We start from the raw sequence: 21,833 nt of genomic DNA, 5'->3' as shown, positions 1-21,833 counted from the left end.
ATCTTGCGCTTAAATATCCCACTTGAAGAAGAAAACCCATTCTACTGGAAAAGATATAAATGTGGGCTGCATATCTTGTTATGTATATTATTCGTTAGAAAGTTTACAGAATGAGTGACAAGAATTTACGCTAGCCAAACACTAATAAAACCCTCCATACAATAGTATTACTTTCATCTATTCCCTCTTACTTACATATCTAATTATATTGCATATTATTCATTGAATTGTTTACAGGATCAGAGGCAGGAATTCACAGTAGCGGTATACTAATTGAACCCTCTACTTTCACCTAGGCCCTTTAATAAACATATCAACAGTTAAAATCACAGCATCATAAACATTGAAGACTCTCTTTCTGACCCCGCTATTGAATGTCAATATTCCAATCACAGTAGTGAATCCCAAACCATAACTCAATCCAAGTCCAACTGCCCATCCCACCATTTCATCATCTGAATTCTCTGTTTCACCATTTGTCTCAATACTGGTGCAGTTTCCATAGTCAGTAGAGTTGTTGCAGAATGTTGTATTGCTAAATGGAATCCCACTTAGCTTAGGATTGCCAAAGTAGGACGACTGCCCAAAGGTTAGGAACTTCCCTCCAAGGGGTACTTTTCCTTCTAACATGTTGTAAGACAGATTCAATATCTCCAAATAGCTAAGCAACTGAAGTTCTAAAGGGATTTTTCCATTCAACCTGTTTAGCGAGAGGTCAAGAGACTCTAGCTGCTCCATGCCTCCCAATGTTTTGGGGATTTGACCACTTAGATGATTCCTTGAAAGGTTAAGAGTTATCAAGCCTTGAAGAGATCCCATTTGGGAAGGAATGGTTCCTGATAAGTTGTTGCTGGAGAGATCAATACATTTAAGAATGAAAAGGATTTTGATGAAATCAGCATCCCGACCTTTCCAGGAAATATCAATCTTATTTGTATACACCATATTTACTGTAAATACCTTTGAAGTATCTTCTTCGAGAAGGTTTGGATCACTCTGTGATGCATTGACTATTGCAACCAAGTTTGTAAGATTACTTGGAATGGGCCCTGAAAAGTGGTTTCTAGAAAGGTCCAGAACCTGAAGATTCGGAAGACCAGTCACTTGGGGTGGCATACTTCCATGAAATTTATTGGACCTCAGAATCAAGACGTGCAGCTGTGATAACTTTCCAATCCAGCAGGGGATAGTGCCCTCAAAAATATTATTTTGCAGATCAAGTACTTGTAGAGTGTGACATTTTGAAATGGATGAGGGAATAACTCCTCTCAACCGATTATCAGAGAGCTTCAATGTATGAATCTATTTTAGGCTTCCCCATTCTGGCTGCACTTTACCTTGTAGATGATTTACCACCAAGTCTAGAACTCTAAGGAGAGAGCAAGTCCTGGTTAAATTAGGATGAATCACATTGGTGAGCATATTATTTGAAAGGTCAAGAAACTCCAAATCTGAAGTACAGATATAGTCTGGAATGGCTCCGATGAGATTGTTTCTCGACAATGATAAGAACACAATATGTTGAAGATGTTCACCAATATCAGTGGGAATAGAATCATTGAACTGATTCAGGCTCACTTCCAGCATCTTAACACTAGAAACAGGAAGATGAAGAGCACCTTGTAAGCTATTATTTTGCAAATCCAAGTACAAATCAATCCTGCATGTTAGTTTAGACGGCAATGAACCTGTTAATTGATTACAACTAAGGTTCAAATATGTAAGACTTGGTAATTCCCATATCCAGGATGGTATAGTTGTCACACTGTTAAAGGATAGATCCAAATGGTCCAATTTATATTGATTGGCAAGAAATGGTGGAATTTTATCTAAACTGCAAGAACCTAGTCCCAAAAAGTTGAGCTTCTCAAACCGCAGTATGCAGGTTGGATCAAAGGTCACAGTTAAGTGATCGAAAGAAAGATCAAGCAATTCAAGTCTAGTGAGATTATCGAAAAAGGAAAGGGATATGAAGCCTCCTAGATTGATGGAGTCTAGATAAAGGGATCTTAAGTTGACTAGATCTGAAACTGTGGGAAAAACTGAGGTATTCAATGGATTGTAACCTAGGTCAAGATAAGAGAGGGAAGAAAGTGATCCCAATGAAGGTGGGATTGTCCCGGTTAACTTGTTATTGAACAGATCCAAATGAACAAGTTTAGTGAGATTGACTATGGAGAGAGGAATCTCACCTTCAATGTTGGTATATGAAAGGGCGAGACTCTCCAAGGATGAGATATTCCCTACACCAGATGCAATTTGGCCCTCCACAGCTGTCGATGAAAGATCAACGCTGGTTAGCGACCAAGATGTTTGCTGTGCAATCAAGGAAAGCTCTCCTCCAAGATAGTAATTCTCAGAGAGATCAAGTGAGAGCAAGTGGGCAGTCACATTTTCAAACCAAGGAGGTATCTTTCCTGACAAAGAATTATCTGAAAGATCGAGATGGAGGAGAGAAGTGAGATTGAGAAGGGAATTTGGGATTGGTCCGATAAGCCCACAGTCAGACATGCTGAATTGTTGAAGGTTTGATAAACCGCAAATAGCTCCACCCCAATCTTTGCTTACAGAGATGCTCACTCCATCAAGAGACAGGTATTCCAAGCTCACCAGATTCGATAAGCTTTCCAAATTCATATGCAATTCACTTACAGAGAATTCATTTACATCTCTAGAATATGACAAGTCAAGAAAACTGAGACTCTGTAACTTTATAAAATGTGGAGTGAGATTACCATTGAAGAGGTTGTTGCTCATATTGAGGCGCTCTAACTTTTCAAGTTGAAATAGCGATCTAGAGATGTTACCCTCCAAATTGTATCCATCCAAATCCGGGCCAAAAACATGGCCTGTGTGGAGGTTACAACTGACGCCACTCCACGTGCAGCAATTAAATTCGTGCCACGAGCTTAGCTTTTTTGCCTCATCCACAACGGCTATCTTGAAATCCAAAAGATGATCTCTTTCACGGAGGGTGCATGCCATTGCAGGAGGAGAGGTGAAGCAGAAGAAAGAGCATGATATCGTAATGATTGCAAAGGCAACTCTAGCATATGAAAGCATACTCTCCATGTCTTCTACATGCTAAAAATCCTTTTAACTTCAAAAGAAAGAGATGATGAAATGAATGTTAAATATATGCCTTCCCATGCTTAAATATTGTTTTATAGAGAATGGAGGCGTGTGGGGAGGGAGTTGTACTTCCTTGAGTGGAAAAGTCTTACTAGGATAGGGCAGTATGCAATGCTTGAATAGCTGATCTTATTCTTATAAGTTGTTTAAAATGAGTAGAAAGTCTGTTTCAATAACATCGTTTCATATTTAATGAGTAGAAAAGTAAGAGGATGGTATGATGGTATGGAATGGAATGCTTTTATGACAGATCTCATTCTTTGATTTTAAGGGTTTCTAGAATTTTCTTGACTTCAAAACAGAGTGGAAAAGTCCGTCTCCATAATATTCATGTATCTCAACAAGTCGTATGATGATATATAATGCAAAGCTTTAACAGGCCATCTTGTTCTTAGATTTTTAGAGTTTCTATAATTTTCTAGACTTACAAATTAAGCAATATCAAAGTCAAACATATTAATATTCTAATCCTAATTTTTTATATGACAAAAATATTGAACATATCTAAATAGATTTTGATTTTAATGCAAAGAGAAATAATATTTAAATTTGGATTAATATTATTTACATTTCATGTTATTATTATATTTATAAGGAAATTATCAATTCAATTTATAATAAAATTTAAAATTTAACTAGTTTACTTATTCATGAAATGGAATTTCAAATATCTTCTTTCTTTATGATTACCACCATTTGATTATTTTCTCTTTTAATTGTTGCAAGAAAGACATAAAGAAGATCCTCAAGCTATAAATATAAAATCATTCTAAATTTAAGCTTTCTTTTTAATGGATAATCTTGAAACAAATTAGATATTGATTTGATATTTGTGTTGAAATTTTAAATTAAACAATATAATATATATTATATTTTTGAAAGTTTAATTTTAAATAATATTTAACATAAATATAAATTAATATTTTAAAAATATTTGATTTGAAAGGCAGGCCAAATAGAAGATATTTGAAAAAAACAAATTTTAAAAAACTTGATTTAATAATTAATAAACTATTTATGAAAAAAAAAAACATGAATTAATAAAAAAAAGATTTAGTATGTTAAAATACAAATTCAATTTTTTAACTATGTTAATCTAGTTCTTCGCTCAAGTTCTTCTCTAGAAAAGAAACAGTAAATTCTATCTTGCATTTAATGTTTGATGTATGTCACATATCGATATCATGTAGAGCCATTAAGTTATCAAATTTCGTCTACATCCTTCTCATGTCACATAAGTCACATAAGTCACATAAGACTTGATTAGATATGAAATGGGTAATTTGACATGTATAGGTGAGATGGACATCTATATGAAACATTATATTCAAATCAGATTTTTGAATTCAGATTTCATATCTCTATGAAATATATTATGTGAACTTAGTATCAGGATTCCCATACCAATACATGTTTGGAAACTAAATTACATCTTGTCTATAAGTCCAAGGCTTTTTGAACTGCTCGATAGTGAGCGAAGTTATTACTAGCTTCCGTGTTAGTGGGTAAGAAATTAGTGAGACCTATTCAACTCACTTATCGTTAAAAGCATTTATAAAAACTTATTTATTTGGCTTGGATAAGAATTGGGTTCATGAGGCCATTGATGGTTTTAAAATTCATTTGAATTTGAAATAAAATCATTACAATGTTTTTATGGCTCATAAAATTCATGAATGTAGTAATCTAAATTAAGAGGATAGTTTTGTTTCAAATATTTATTTACATTACAATCATTCATCTTTAAAATAAAAAAAATCCATTTCAAAAATTTTCATAGTAGATGAACGTTCTTTCCCACTTTATATAATAAAAATAATATCTTTATGTTTTCTTACTTCCTTTTAATACATATTCCTTCTAAAATATTTTATTATTTTTACAATATATCTATGGTAATTAATAATTAAATAGATTTTAAATTCTTCTTATTTACACCCTTTACATACATAACTAGACATGTTATTTCATCATGATCGCATATATCTAAATAAAAACTGTCTAGTAGATTTGATAAGATTTAATAAAACTAAGATAATAAATAATTATACTATAATAACACATTAATTTTAATAAATTAAAAGTTATTGACCAAGTAATTTTTTTGGTATGAATGCATGCTCATTTTTACTTTATATGTTTGGAATTGGAAAATAAATTTTTTTATAGAGATAAACACACAAAAGTGGAAGCATGGAACTATTTATTAATCAACTTTTTTTATATTAACTATAGGTAGATCAAAAAAAGAAAAAATGTCACTGAGAGTATCAACAAAGAGGCCAAGCCTCACCATGAAATCAGAGAATCATAAATACAAAAGAGGGTCAAAAGGAAGTAGCGAACAACTAATGAAGGACATCATAGTGGGTATCAACCCAAGTCGTCCAACCAAGTGGGCCCTCCATCCAAACAATGTTCTTATGCTCTTATAACTGAGTCAACATAACCAGCTCTTCTTTCCTAGTATTGACGTTCTTCCTGATTTCTTTGTTCAGTCTTTTACAAGTTTGTTCGAATGTCGGCAAGTCGTCCAGGGTTCTCCTCCATTCATAACCATGCTTTAGCTCATAGAAGAAAAAGATGGCATGCCCATCCTTAAGAAATTTCCTCAGCTTCTCTTTTTCTAACATCATAGTAGTGTGAACCTACACTTCTAGATCTGCTAGAGGATGTTAGAAGACAACATATTCCAAAATAATTTGGTATCCTTATGAGGACCATTGATATGACCAGTAACAATTTCTAAAATATGCACATTAATAGGGTAAAAGACACAAAACATATTCTAGATTTCTTTAGCAAAGATACAATCAAATCAAATATGTCTACCTGTTTGAGGGAGCTTGCATAAGTTACAAATGTCAGTATCATGACCATCTTTTTTAATGGGTAGTCTATCAAGCATAACTAACCATTTAAAACATCTAATTTTAGGTTCAACAAGACTTTTCCACAGAATATCAAAATACTTTTTTCCAAGAATCGGCATCAACAGAGGAATACCAAATAGTGTTAATGTGATGAATAATATCTTCATTGCGATCAATGATTCTATAAATATTTTTGGCTTTGAGATTAGCCATGATGACCCCATCTGGCCACTTACACTTTAAGTGCCTATGGGAATCCACATGACAAACAGTATCAAGATTTTTAGTAGCCTGAACAATCATATTATAGGTCTTTTTGTGCGAACCAGGAATATTATACTTATTCTTGAGCTCATCCCATTGAATGATATTATCCTGTTCCAAAAGATCAACAAACTGAGAAATACCCTTTTTAGCCCATAACCTGGCAGAACATCCTTAGGAGAGGGCTAGGGGTTTACCATTTAGGTGCAAGTTCCACCAAATGGATATGCTCATCATCATAAAACTCCTTGTTGTTGATAAAGTTCTTGACATGGTCCCAGGCTCTCCAAATGGATTTGAAAATAGCAGAACCTTGGATAGTGATCGGGAAATTGCCAACAATAAGATCACAAAATCCAAGTCCTAGCTTTTTTAGGAAAACCTCTTTCAATATTATGCCTAACCAGCACCTTCCAAGGATTATTACCCTCCATGGAGTGAAAGATCCGTTTGGCATATAAGGCAATACCTTGAATTTTAAGGTCTTTAAGCCCTAGCCCCCCAAGGAATTTGTCAGTATGGCACCAGTCTCATTTGACCGCATGCATCTTTTAATTACCTTTACCATCAGACCAAAGAAAGTGCATGATAGCCTTCTGGATTTCTAAAATCTGATAATTATTGAACATCCAAGCAGAGGAATAATAAATACTATAAGAAGACAACATCTTTTGACAAACCTGAATTCTGCTAGCAATAGATAAGGACCTGTTATGCCATTTATTGAGCTTCTTATCAATCTTTTCCTTCATCCAAGACCACATATCTTTAAGCGAGGGTTCAATAGAGAAGGGGATGCTAAGATATTTGACTATCTTGCTTAATTATAAATTGTTTAATTAAATTTATATTTTTAATTTTTAATTTTTAATTAATTTTTTTTAATAAGCTTTTAATCAATTTCTAATAAATCTATTAACTAATCATGAAACAATTGATTTTAATAATAAAACTTGATATAAAATCTTGATAATAACTCTATTTATTTCTTTGTATTTAATTATTGACTTTGTTCAAATATTTTATTTTTAAGTATTTACTAAAAACTACAATTTTCTTTTTGAATTGTGCCAAAATATCAATTCTAAAACTTTAAAAAAGCTTGACAACCTTTTATAAAATATAAAACTTATTATTTATTTCCAAATATTTATGTTTTACTAAAGAAATAAAACTAAGAATTACAACATGTAAAATTGGGAAATTATTAACTAGAAGGTGAAAAAATCACTCATATGCCCAAATTGCTTTTATTGCACTCATAAAAAAATCTAAGTGTACACATTTCAACCATGAATAAACATGTGTCACATAGTGGATAGTACTTATCATTGCAAATTATAGTGATGGTTCAAGGAGAGCTTTAATATGTAATTATTAGACGAGAACTTTAATCTGTAATTTTTTAATGAGTGTTTTAGTCTAAACTTAATAATATTATAGTTACATTAATTACGAAAGTGATAACAATTTTTTTGATAATAAATATAATTATAATAATCATATTAATTGTAGTCTTAACCATAAAATATTATTATGTATGTTGTAAATTATTATGCTTTATTAAGATTTATAATTATAATTCTATTTTTATGATTGCAAGAATGAATTAATAATAAGTAAATGATAAATCTATTTCTATTACCAAACTTAGTTAGACATGATTTATCTTATCATACATTCATAATTGATTTTGTTGATAAAAGTTTTTTTTTTTTTAATAGGATGCAATGTGTTGCTTATGTTTCAAAATTAAGTATGGTAGAATATGTGCAATATTATAATTAATTTTATTGTTCTTGTTGATTTTATTTGTTAAAATTAATCAATAAGTATTTTATTAATCTATTCAACCATTAATCAAAATAATCTAAGTATATTTCAATATTTCAATTTTTATATTTAACAATTATTAGAGTCATTCTCTTTTGTGCATCCAACAAGGTTTGATTTTTCTTAAATGTAAACTAGTTTGCATAAAAGGTAATGTGAAATTTGAAAGATTATTGAAAAATTCTAAATTGTTAAATTTCATCAAAGTATCAATGCAAATTCTTCCAAATCTAGCACTCTCAATGCAATCGCATTTAAAATCAATTTAAATATATAAAGAATCATACAATAAAAGTCCATAGCCTAAATTTTGAATAAATAAACAAAAACGAGTCATTATTTTTTATTTTATTATTTAATTTGTTTGAATACTTTATTTTTCTAAATTAGTTTCTCATGTCATATTTTCTACTTATCAAATAAATGTTTCTATTATTGCCATTATTATTATTATCAAAATAAAATTTTCTCTTTAAAATGAATGATAAATCCATTTCTATTACCACATGATTTATCTTATTATATTCACATTCTCCTATTACCAAATTAATTTCCACCCATTAAAGATAACTATTTTTGGATCTTATTGGTTTTATTGAAATATCAAAATTAAGTTTGCTCATGCAGATTTCTCATTATATTTTCATTTCTTTTATTTCTTTTATTTTCAAGTAGTATCTTTATACTCATCAAAAATTTGATATTCCTTTAACCTTGCTATAACAGGTTTATTATTATTTCATTACAATAAAAGTTTTTTTATCAAATTTAACTTCTCAAGTTCTATTGCACTTTTTGAAATTGAATCTTATCATTAAACTCATACCATTAAAAGCTCTGTAATAATATTTCGTATTTTCTGGCTAATCTAAATCAACAAGGCTCTCTCTTTATTTATCTACTGCTCTATCTTTAATACAAATCTAACAATTAAAATAGTTCTTTATGTATTTGCCTTCACAATTCTTTTCATATAATCTGAAAGTTGACTTTGGTTTCATTCTTGTTTCATTTACATAGTTATATTTATATCTCTTCCTTTTTATAGCATTTTTCTGCATCATCTCCTTAGGTAGCGTGTAGTGTACCCTCTCATCTTTAAAGTAAGGGACCCTTATGCAGCTTCCAATCTTTGTGCCCAGTCTCCTTTGCAATTTCTACTGATCCCCCCGTGTCTCCTTCCAAATTCGCTTCCTTTTCATGCATAGACTATCGAGTTCACTCAAACTGTTGTCTTTTTTAAATTTTCCAGTGCTGCTTGTGAAACAATGCTTTACATTTTTTAAGTTTTTGTGAATAAGCGCTAACTCATATTAAAGTTGTCTTTGTTGCATTGTGTCTGTTCTTTGTCTTGAAGGCCCAAGTTTTCTCATATAGTTGATGGGTGGCACCTCAAAATGCACATGTTTGCTGGACCACCCATGCCAATTTGCTCCACACTAATTATAGGAGTTCACTTTGACTAACAAACTGCTTAGTTACTCAGTCAAGTCAATTTAGTTATTCAAAGGGAACTACCCTCACAAGAAAGGCCCAGTGGGACTTATAGTCAGTGTTAGGGCTTAGATCGAAAGAACAATTAGGTCCCATCCACGTGGCACATTATTGACTACCTTAGCCCTATGTGGATAGGGCTAAGTTCTACCTTCTATTTCATAACAACTAGCACTACCATTTGTTCAGGCTTCTCTTACCCCTACCACTCGGGCTACCCACTGGGTTTCTTTCTCACGAGGTCCTAAGGTTAGGTACAGGGAAACCATATTAGAGACCAATAGTGTACTAGACAAAGGTGGACATCAAAAAGAGTGTTAGGGAATTGAGGTGATGACCTAGCCTAATTTTAGGCTAGCTACTAATCCCAAGCCCTCCCTTCCTTAATAGCATCCAAGACCACTCTTAACTAACTTGAATAGTATTCACATACATAACACACCCACCCACCAGGAATTCAATTAGGCTAGCCTACCCTAACCTCCCCTCACCTAAATTAGGTTGGTTAATAGATCAGATCTATGATTGAAATGTAATTAGAACTAGTTTTGTGTGCAACTGAGATAAAGGGGTGTTATGTAAAGATCAAGTTCCGAAATTATTAGTAAAACATAGAGGGGCACTAGCCGAAGAAAAATAGATAGAGTTGTAGGATGGACCATTCCTTTGTGAAGAGGCTAGTTGGGGCTTCCCCATTCCCCTACCTCTTTTTCATTGATTTCATCACATTGGGGCCCTACCCCTACTATTTATTTAGAACATACCAGACCCTACCCTTACTATTTATTTAGACCCTAACCCTACTCTGATGAATAGATGCATGCATCGATTCAGCAGAGAATTGATGCCATTTTCATGAATGGATATCGATTTGGAAACTTAACGAGATGGGATGAGTGTTATGTTAAGATATAGTTACGGATTTATGAGTAAAAAATGAAGGGGCATGAGTCAAAACATTGGGGGCTCCGGCTTAGGATCTCTCATTCCTTTGCTTCGAGGATAGGTGGGGCGAGCCCCTCCCACTACCTAGCCTACCTCAATGGCCCCACCTATTTGGGTAAGGTTTGGGGCCCTACCCCTACTATTTTAAGGTAAGGTAAGGTAAGGTAAGGTACCCCTACTATTTTAAGGGGAGGTAAGATAAGGGGTGGGGCCCCTACCCCTACTAGTTCATTTCATCGCATTAGGGTCCTACCCCTACTATTTATGCTTTGATCCCACCCCTCCCTTAGTAGGAAGGAGCATAGAAATCCATCCTAGCATTAGAATGGAATGGAAGGGAATTCTAGTAGTAGTGTAGTGATCCTACCTTTCTACTTGGCACTATAAAGCCATAAATAGGTGTAAAGCCGAAGCGCACGCATAGGGCTGGATTCCTACCAAACCTCATTGATTTCCCCCACCCCCAAGTATTTATTAGGTAGGCCCTTAACAACTTAAGGTGATTATTTCCCTCTAATATATTGTTCCCTAGCTTGGGTTGGGGATGGGATTCCTACATTTTCTTTCTACTTGGTTGGGTTAGGGCTGGGTGGCCTTCCCCTCATCTTAAGGTTTGGGCCTCTCTTGGGAGAGTCCCTAACCATTAAGCCTTTAGGGAAGTTGGCCTTTTATCATTCATTGATTTTGACTAGCCTATCCTTCCTCTGTAGTTCGCATTGGGCTCTCTTCGCTTTTGGGGTATGAGTCCCATCACTCCTCAGAGGTAGGCTAGGTGAGTTAATAGACAATGAACTTGCCTTCCCCTCATCTTAAGGTTCAATATTTCACTTTCATAATAACCACGCATGAAAATTTAATCTTCAAAAAGAAGAGTTTGACTTTTCTTTATAAAGCCTTTAAATCTTAAGCTTTTAAAAAAAAAACTTTTTGTGTGATTTTTTAACACTTACAAAAGGTTTTATATATATTTGGTAACAACCTTTTAACAAATATTGTATGCTAAAAAAATTTAAAGGTTCCAAAAAAATATAGTATCTTTTGTAAGTGTTACCAAATGCTTACCATATATATATATATATATACCTTTTGTAAGTGTTAAAAAATCACATAAAAAGTTTTTTTTTTTAAAGCTTAAGATTGAAAGGCTTTATAAAGAAAAGTCAAACTCTTCTTTTTGAAGATTAAATTTTCATATATATATATATATATATATATATATATATATATATATATATATATAAGTAATAACTCATAAGTTATTTTAAATAACAATAAAAATGTAGTTGTTCCTTAATTTATTATTTTTTTTAGTTTTTAAATAATTTATTTTTTAAGACTATTATATAAAAAGGAGTTAACTTTTTTACAATATTTTTTCTCTCAAGTATTTATTTTTCATTCATTTAATCAAGGAGGTTATTTGTTTTCTCTCTAATCATGTCTACTCTAATTCCTTAAATTAAGTTGAGTAACTCTAACTATCATGCTTGGAAAACACATCTTTCATTTATTTTCTGATTCAAGCATTTTTTTATGTTGCTACTAACCCTTCTTCAATTCTCGTTGCCTTGGCTACGCAAGATGAGAAAGATGCATGGGACACTAAAAAAGAGGAATCCATTGACCTCATTGGTATATTTCTTAACCTTGATTTGTATGTTCTAATTGCTCAATGCACATAAATCTAATAAACATGCTTTTGTATCTAAGAATCAAAATCAAAATTTTAAATCATTGAGCATCATAATAATTCTCCAAATAATCATAATAATCATAATTTAAATAACAATCATAATAATCATAATAATCATAACTTTAACAATAATTATAATTACAATAATAGATTTAATTCTAGGTTTTCTTTTAACAACAATAATAATCAAAATACAAATCATAATAATAACCATCCCAATCAATATAATAGTCCTAATAAAAAACCCCATTTTACTTATTATGGGAAAGATGGTCATTTAACTAATAATTATTTTAAAAGAAAAATGATAAGAAACCTATGAATAATCATCAAACTAATCAAAAAATCTCATGGCAATCAAAATTGTCATGATTTCACTATTAGTTACAATGTTTATAAACGATTAGAATGGATTGTTGATAGTGGTGCTTCTCAACATGTTGTATCTTATAGATAGGTGTTTGATTCTTTGCAACTTGAACCTTCAAATATTCCAATTCAATGAGCTGATAATCATACTTGCAAAGTTGAAGGATTTGGTGAGTTGTTAGAATTTCTAAAAATAAATTTGAATCTAGAATCTATTGGAAGAGTTAGATTAAACAAAAAGAAATGAAATTGACATCAGGGCGAATGCACCAACTTGTGGTGCCAAAAATATGACACACATCTTATTTTTTCAAATTTTCAAAAGTGTGTGTGGGCTTTTTAGAATACTTATTTATGGGTTGCAACCCATAGCCCATCTCATTTTTTGGGTTTTCTTTTGTTGGTTTCTTTCTCTGCCACCAACAGCACGCACACATTTTGTAGAAGGTGAAATCTTTTCTTGTTCTCCTCCTCAAAATGACTCCTCATCACTGGAGATCAAGATCGAATTCATCATGTATGTTTTCTAATCTTGTTTTTGTATTGTTTTATAAGTTTTAGCATTGTTTTGTATGTTTTTTAAGTTTTTCTTCAAGTTTGTTTATTTATTTAAAATGCAATTAGTTTCTTATCAGGAAATGTGAATAATCTACCTCCAAATCCCCAGCCTAATCAACAAAATCAAAATAAAAACCCTCCACAAGATCAAATTGAAAACCCTCATGAGTAAGAGCAAGAACCTCCACTGATTGAAAGACCTCCTCCTGGCACCCAAGACAATATAATGAATGAAATAGAAAGAGGGATAAATGAAGTATAAGAAATCATTGGTAGGTTAAAAGCTTGCAGGAAAACTAATCCCATGAGAGCACAATTGGAATCCTCCCTTGAGTCCATTATGAGCCAGGTAGATTTTGTTAGTGGTTAGTTGGATATTTGACATGTTAAGAGAGAAGAACAAAGAAGATACTATGCAAAAAAATTATCCTATAAAGATATAAACTAAAATTATCCCTGCAATAATCATGAGGTTCCAATTTATTTCTTAAAGAAATTATATTATGAATTTTTCCTCGGGGAGATCCCCAATTATTTTGACATGTTAGATTCTCGAGGTAGAGGTGGGGGGTCATCATTTGAGAGGTCAGGGGCACACTATGACCCTTATATAATTAGGGCACCTGTTGTCAAGCCACAAGGTGAGCATGTCATTATTCCTTCAATTATAAAGGAAAATGTAGAGACTAGTACTCTAGGGACTATCAATGCTTTGACACAGACCCTCATTCATTACTCCAATCCATTAGTTGAGGAGGAGTCTTCTCTGTGCCATGGTCATGTGTGCACGTCATGTGGATCCTTATGCACGTTTGACAGTCACATTGGAGACACTATGGATTATGGGCTAGTCATTGATGACTTCCTGATTGAGACATTTGGCATTGACACATAAGTAAATTACAACTATAACAAACTAATTTGATCACATTTTCTTATGTACAATTAACGACTAATAAATTAGCATGTCTTGACATTGTTCAAAATTTAAGGTAAGAGTGTTGATGGCCTTAGTACAAATTCCCTGATCCCATTTTACGTCTTGTCGATGAGTTGGCAGGTATGTATAAATTTAATCATTTAAATTAAAATATATATTTATTAAGTAATCATATAAAGGATTGACAAAAAATTTATCCATGTGCATTTGTTCTCTACTGGACCATCGACATTCACAAGTGACTCTGAGCCTAGGCATGATATGAGCTTCGTAGAGGTACATTTGCTTCATGTTAATTTAATTGATTTGATTATATTATATTCTATAAAAAAACACGTAAATTGTATTATATGATTTGTAGTTGTTGACATCAAAGGCTCCTCATCTTCATCAGTCTGGAACCGATTGTGGAGTTTTTGCCATGATGGCTAGTTCAGAGCCATTGACCGAGGCATGAAAGAGCTTTCATATTTTTAATTGTTATTTATAATAGTAAGTATTGAAATTTCAAATGGTATTTATAAGTATGATTTAGTGATTATATTGATTGAATTGTTGTAGGGCCTTGTTACTCCCGATCATCCGCGAACCTTTGAGGTGGATGTACAGAGTGACTATTTGATGGCAGTAACAAAATAATTAATTTTGTGTGTCCATATATTTGATTTCAATGTATAATAATTATTGATTCATATATACTTTTTTTGTACCAGCTCCAATTAGAGAGGAGCCTAAATAAGAGGATGAGCGAGTGTATGAGGAAGACCACATCATCCCCATCATCTCCTCCCATGCAATGACCGAAGACCTCTAGGGATTTTTTATGTATTTTATGACCTTTTTTATGACATTTGATGTATTTATGACCTTTTTTATTTGATGTATTATATATATTTGATACATGAAATTGTTAGACTTACAACATTAATGCATTGGTTTGTTCATGTATGAAATTAATGGTTATCATGATATATATCTTGTTTTTATTGTTTACATTTTATGTATTTTATGTATTTCATTTTAATATAATTTGCATCCAAAATAAGGGTAGGAATCATTATAATAAGCTTTGATAGTATCTTTTGACATGTGAATAAGGCTATGATATTAATTTATATTTAGATAGTACAAGTTATGAGTACTTTTGATTATGAGTAATTTAATTGGAGTTTTTGTTGGGATGAGAACAGTGAAACTTGAATTCTTATTACTATTATACAATTAACATTGAAGTTTGACTCTTGAGTTAGCTGCATTATGTAAATGTCTAATCTTGAATCTTAGTGTAATCATAAACATGTAAAGAGTTTATAAATGCTTTATCTTCAGAACATGAGAAGACTTGAAATAGATTTTTTAATTTATACATGGAATTTGTTATCAATATTCATTTCTTCTACATCTCTTCGAGAGCTTCATTCATGGAAACACATTATATTCTCTTCTTATGATTCCTATAGCTATAGTTGTTGTATTTTCTCTTGGATGTATTTTTTATATCATTATCCTAGTGTAGGGCACCTAACAACCCTTGTTTTGGCTTTGTTTTTGTTGTTTCTTTGAGGCTTGTTGTGACTCTAGCCAAGTTAAGGTGGCGTGTTGGTGTTCTTAGATCAAGTTGGTTTGACTAAGCCTTGTTTAGGTATGTGCAAGCTAATAAATACTAGGGGGGACACTAGGTGGTCAAAGTGGGTCAAAGTCTATACTTGTCATTCATAAGTGGGATATGACCCAACTAGGTCCTAAATAGTGATTTTGCATCTTCTTCAAGTGTTTGGAACTCACAAAATGTTATGTTGGTTGATTAGGATCCCAAATGCCAAAAGTTGCTAAGTTGTCAAGAAGTTGTTCAAATGGGACTAGGGGAAAAAAAGAGGCATATTGGTTACCAGGGGGCCACATTATGTCTAAAAAAATTTATTGAACCTGTTTGGTTCCATTCAAAAAGGTTTAAATGGTCTAGAAGTCAAAAATGCAAAAATTGCAATTTGGTCAGAAACTTCTAAAAGTTGCTCCACAACATTTTGTGCAACTTTTTAGTTATGGCATGGAAGGAAGGAAAGATGGTCGGTTTCACTAAATGCACACCTTGGGAGGTCCTATAAGACCTTGAAGAAGACAAATCTACTAGTTGGATGTTGGAAGAGTTCATTCTTGAATTTTAATACAAGCATTTTGTTACACTTCTTTTAACAGTTTTTTGATTTTGTAAAGCAAGTTTTCCAATAACATTTTTTTCTTTAGGTCTTGGCACTAGGGTACAAGTATTGTTCTTCTTAATCTATTCAATTTCCTCATTCATTTCCTAGATCCAATCTTCATTGTCTAGAGAATCCTTTACTAATTTGGGCTCAAATTCACAAAGTAATCATGTATCATCTTTGAGTCTTTCTTTTTTCATAACACTTGATTCAACATCACGAATGATTTGTTTAGGTTTGTGATGTCTTCTCACAAATTTTGCTAGCATAGGTGGTTTCCTTCTCTGTTCTTCAATAGGTTCATCTTGAAAAATAATGTCAAGCTCATTTCCTCTTTCTTGTTTAGGTTTTGGTCCAATTTTTGCATACTCAGCATACTCTCTTTGATGGTCGGCATTGCTTGTCTGTGACTTGGCATATCCATTCTATTTCTCGACACCCACTATCTACTACTTGGAAACTTGTTGCACAAGTCATCATTTCCCATCTTCAAGGAAAATGCAACTTGGCTTGCTTGTTCATTTGGAGTTCTAGGAGCACCATCTTCAACATAGATGAATGTACTATAATCTTCAAGTTCTTCATTGAATGTAATGTCACTTCTTTTTATAAACTTGTCAACTTTCACATTTTCACTTTCCACAACTTTTTTAGTGTTATAATTTAAACACTTGTTACCTTTACTCTTGGTGAAATACCCTAGGAATATACCTTCATCACTCTTTGCATCAAGTTTTCCATTCCTATTATCTTTGAATATATAACATTTTCTTCCAAAGATTTGGAAATATTTCACATTACGAGCATATCCATACCATACTTCATAAGGTGTAGCATTTGTACCTTTTTTGACTTGTACACTTTTTAGGGTATAGACAACAGTACTTACATCTTCTCTCTAGTACTTCTTTGATACATTCTTGAACTCCATCATCAATGTTCTTGCACAATCCATTATTGATCAATTTCTTCTTTCAACTATTCCATTATGAGGAGGGGTCCTTGGTACTGACATCTACCTTTTGATTCCTCTATCATTGTAGAATAAATTTAACTTATTGGAAATGAATTCACCACCTCTGTCAGATCTCAGAAACTTCAGACTCTTCCATGTTTCTTTTTCAACTCTGGCTAAATACCACTTGAATAACTAAAAAGCGTTTGATTTAGCTTTAAGTAAAATCACAATCATCATCCTAGAATAGTCATCAAAAAATAGAATGAAATACTTATCTTCACACTAGCTTTGAACATCAATAGGTCCATAGAGGTTAGTATGAACCAATTCCAAAATATCAGTAGAAGTGTATGTTTTTCTCTAGAAACTAGACTTGGTCATTTTTCCTAATTGACATTGTTTAGACATAGCATTTTTCAGGTTTCTTCAATTTAGGAAGCCCTCTTACTTTCTTCATTTTACTAATGTTTATCAAATTGTCAAAATTCACATGACATAGCCTCTAGTGCCATAATTAAATATCTTCTTGTTGTGCAAACAAACATGTCTCATTAGATAAATCTAGATAGAACAAGTTACCTCTTTTCTGATCACCACTTCCAATTAGCTTACCATCAACATCATATATCTTGGCTTTCCTAAGATGGAATTAAACTATGTATCCTGATTTTTTCAGCTATGAAACACTCAACATATTATAGGTAAGTCCTTCAGCCCAGTAAACATTGTGACATTTGATCTTGCCAATCAATTGAACAATACACCTTTACCTTTTACAACACATGCAATATCACTACCAAATTTAACACATCTACCTTTGTAAGGACCAATATCATCAAATTTATCTCTATCACCAGTCATATCATTAGAACAACCACTATCAATTATCCATCTATCAATCTTGTTCACTTATGAGACTAATGTTGTTTTTTCATCTTCATCAGAATCTTCTTTTATAGAAACTTAGGAAACTTCATCATCATTACTTTCAGATTCAATGTCAATTTCTTCTTCATCAATCTAACAAGATTTGTTACCTTTTCCATCCTTGTTTATCTTGTAGTCTTGCTCATCTCTTCTTCCTTTGTACTTGCTTTCCTTTCTCCCATCCTTGTCTTCTTTGTCAGAACACCTAGCATCAATATGACCAACCTTGTTGCATGAAAAATAAATAATAGGTAATTTACCTTTTCCTCTTCCAAATATTTTTGCAATAAAAGCTTCAAGTTCATCAAGCTCATCATCAAAGTTGTCATTGTCACTCTTCGCATGTTTTTCTTTCCTTTTTCTAAGAACTAGTTGTGATTTAAAAGCATATTCAACAGTAGTAGGTGTGTAGTTATCAAAGTTAGACATCTCAAAAGAAGCAAGTCTACTAATTACACCTTCCAAAGTCAAAGTGTTACCTAGAGTACATCGTAGTTCTTGAATTGCATAAACTCTAAGGGCCTATTTGATTCATGGATTTGAATAAGAATTGGCATTTGCAATACTAAAAAAAAATTAATCCACTGTTTGGGTGCATAAAATAAGAATTGGAATTGGAAAAATTTAGAATTTGGTATTCCCATTTATCCTCATATCCATGATTTGGTATTCCATCCAAATAGGTGGAATTGCTCCAATTCCCACTCTAATTCTAATTTGACAAAAAAAGAGTGTTGGATATTAATTAAAAAAAATAAAAATTGAAGCCTTCTTTTAATCTTGAGAAGGTCAAGGTTCAATCTTGGGACGATTGGAGAGAAGGGATTCATTCTCGGTGTCGATCTTCATTTTAGGTGATTGGGTTTTTCTTCTTTCATTTGAAGTGATTTCCTATTCTCTCAATATCATTATTAAAATTAATTTGTTTCACCTTTTCATGGATTTTTATTTTGAGTGGAATTTGAGCATTTTGAAGACCGTGTGTAAAGCTCTAAAATGCATTCCTCAACTGCTCAATGAAATTGAAAAACTATGCAGGAAATGCAAAAAATTGTTGATTATTAAATTTCTAAGGCCTCAATGGTCATGTCAATTTTGAAAACAAGTAGCAATCATTTACATTTATATTCAAATGGTGGTTTCATGTGCTTTCCTCGTAATTTTTATGTCAACTATGCAACTACCCAGTACTCAGAAGTGTTATGACAATTGATGCATGGAGAGATGCTCTTTTGGAGTATTCATTGGTATGGATAGTTCTTCATTTCTTTATCCCCACATAATTATAGAGGGTTAGTATAAATCTATGTGCATTTCTAATTGGGACAATTGATTGTAGCTACAAAAATGGGTTCTTTCAGAACTTAGAAGAAAATAGTATGGTTAGATTTACTTGAACACCTGATGGTGAGAAAGCTTGAATTCCTTCCAGTAGACTGTTGCTTTCTTTTAAGGATTTTTTGTAGTGGATGGAATGATCTGTTGGAATGATTGCAGGAGTGGAAGGATGATCTCCTACCTGAGTATTATTGGTTTTCACTCTATGACAAAGCAACTTTATCTTTTTAGAAATACTATCTTGGATGTTTGAACTATTCAGCTTTATTTGGGTTTCAACCAAACATGTCTTGAATAAAAAATTCAGAATATCAAATTTTTTTGGGCTTGAACCAAATTATCCCAAATCAAATTCTCAAAACTGTAATCTAGATTTTAACTTCCAGAATCCCAAATCTAGGATTCTAAATGCCAATTCTCAAATTATTTTCCAGTAACCAAAAGGGCCCTAATGACATATATAGGGAGTAGAGTACTCAATACCTTTCTTATCACTATTTCATCTTCAATTGTTCCTTTTGCACCTCAAATAGCATTGAAAACTTTTTTGATTCTTGTGTAGTATTGTACTATATTCTCACCTTCCATCATTCTCATTTCACCAAATTCACCTCTTAGGCTCTCTGATTTGGCTCTCAAGAAATTGTCATCACCTCCCTATAAAGTCTTTAGTTTTTCCCACATTTTCTTTTCACTGTAACATTCTTTTATATCATTAAACTTGACATAGCTTAGGGATGAGGCAATCTCCAACATTGCTTGATTGTGTTTTTGTTTTTGTTTCAGTTGTTCAGTTGTCAGAGGAGTAGTCATTACTTTCACATACTCATTGTCCACATAAATGATAGCAACATAACCTATACTACATATATGCAACCTCATCAAGGTTTTCCATGTAGAAAAGTTCTCTTTGTTTAACTTTGGCACCTCTCTTTTGTGAGTTGTGATCTTTAGCTTCAAGTACCTTCAAAATTTTCTCTATAAGAAACTAGCTCTGATACCAATTGTTAGAAATGTTTACAATAACTAAGAGTGGGGGGGGGGGGGAGGGGGGGTGAATCAATTACTCAAGGTCCATAAGTACCATTTGAATATTTAAACATCAAAAGATTCATTGTTCTACTTATCATGTTGTTGCTCGATCTCTACTAGACTAATAAAAAATTATTGTCCTAAGCATAACATACTTTTCTGAATTAAACATTATCAAATATAAAACATATAAAAAAATTCAACCCAATTTGGTAAAAACTACCAACAACATGTCACCACTTTTTAACTCTTTCTAAGTGATCTCTATTATGAGCCAAACTTGTTAAAGGTTACAATACAAACTATTAAATGTGAGCTAGTTAGAGGATTTAATCACCCTATTAGGAGTGGCCTTGTTAGAGGACTTTGATAATTCCATTTAGAATGTCACCTTCCAAAATGGATTTACATAGACTGTTAAGTCCTTCAAATGACTATTGAGTAAAGCTCTATTAAAAGGATTTCAATACAAACTATTTACAATGATTAGAAAGAAAATAGTAGGGTTTTGATATGTATGTTTACAACTCACTTTTGGAGGTTTAGTTCATGTGGTAATTCACTGATAAGTCCCCGTTGTCATCTTTATTCTTAATTCACTTGAAAACACTTCAAGTAGTCACCCCCCTTAAAATGAAAACTTAATCCTTCTACTCAGATTCACTTATCAACTTCAACAACATATGGGCAAGTAATTCCTTTTTCTTTGTTCTCACTCTTACACACTTGTGTTCACCCTTGTGCATCTCTTTTCCACCTTTCTCTTTGCACATGTACCCCTTAAATTTTTTCTCTATACATCCTTAAATAGGTAATTCTCTCTTTTCTATTTTCCATGATCACTATAGAGCTTAGAGTTTACAATCTAGTTCATCTAGAAACTCTAAATTAGTTATATTTTGAAAAGGTTATCTTGAAATTTGTTTTATCTTTATGGTTATTAATGTGATGAACCTAAAATTGATAGTTTTCATCTCCCACCGCATTTTTCAAAACAAATCTATTCTAACCAAGAGAAGAACTATACATTCTAGAAGAGGACTCTCTCCTCTAGAATGTTATATAATTTTTAGATTTTTCGATATGATTTAATATTTTTTTGTTTCTCAAAATTGACATCTTTTCGAGTGTTAAAATACATGGTTGTGGAGTTTTTAAATTATAATATACTATATCTAATTAAAACACTATAAACTCTACATGAGAATATTCTTGACTCTAAGCTCTATAAAATGGTTTTTATATGTTATTAAAAAAATATCATAAAAAATAGTAA

At 32.2% G+C, this 21,833-nt stretch overlaps 1 pseudogene; it reads right to left on the bottom strand.

Moving 5' to 3' along the window:
• Window positions 1-288: 288 nt before the first annotated feature.
• Window positions 289-3,072, bottom strand: LOC149544464 (uncharacterized; annotated as a pseudogene).
• Window positions 3,073-21,833: the final 18,761 nt, after the last annotated feature.

The sequence above is a fragment of the Cupressus sempervirens genome, chromosome 8, assembly GCF_028749045.1.
Source record: "Cupressus sempervirens isolate cs-2001-9-10 chromosome 8, ASM2874904v1, whole genome shotgun sequence".
Classification (NCBI taxonomy): Eukaryota; Viridiplantae; Streptophyta; class Pinopsida; order Cupressales; family Cupressaceae; genus Cupressus; species Cupressus sempervirens.
Note: the sequence above shows the minus strand (reverse complement) of the source record. Positions and strands in the feature narration are given on the sequence as shown.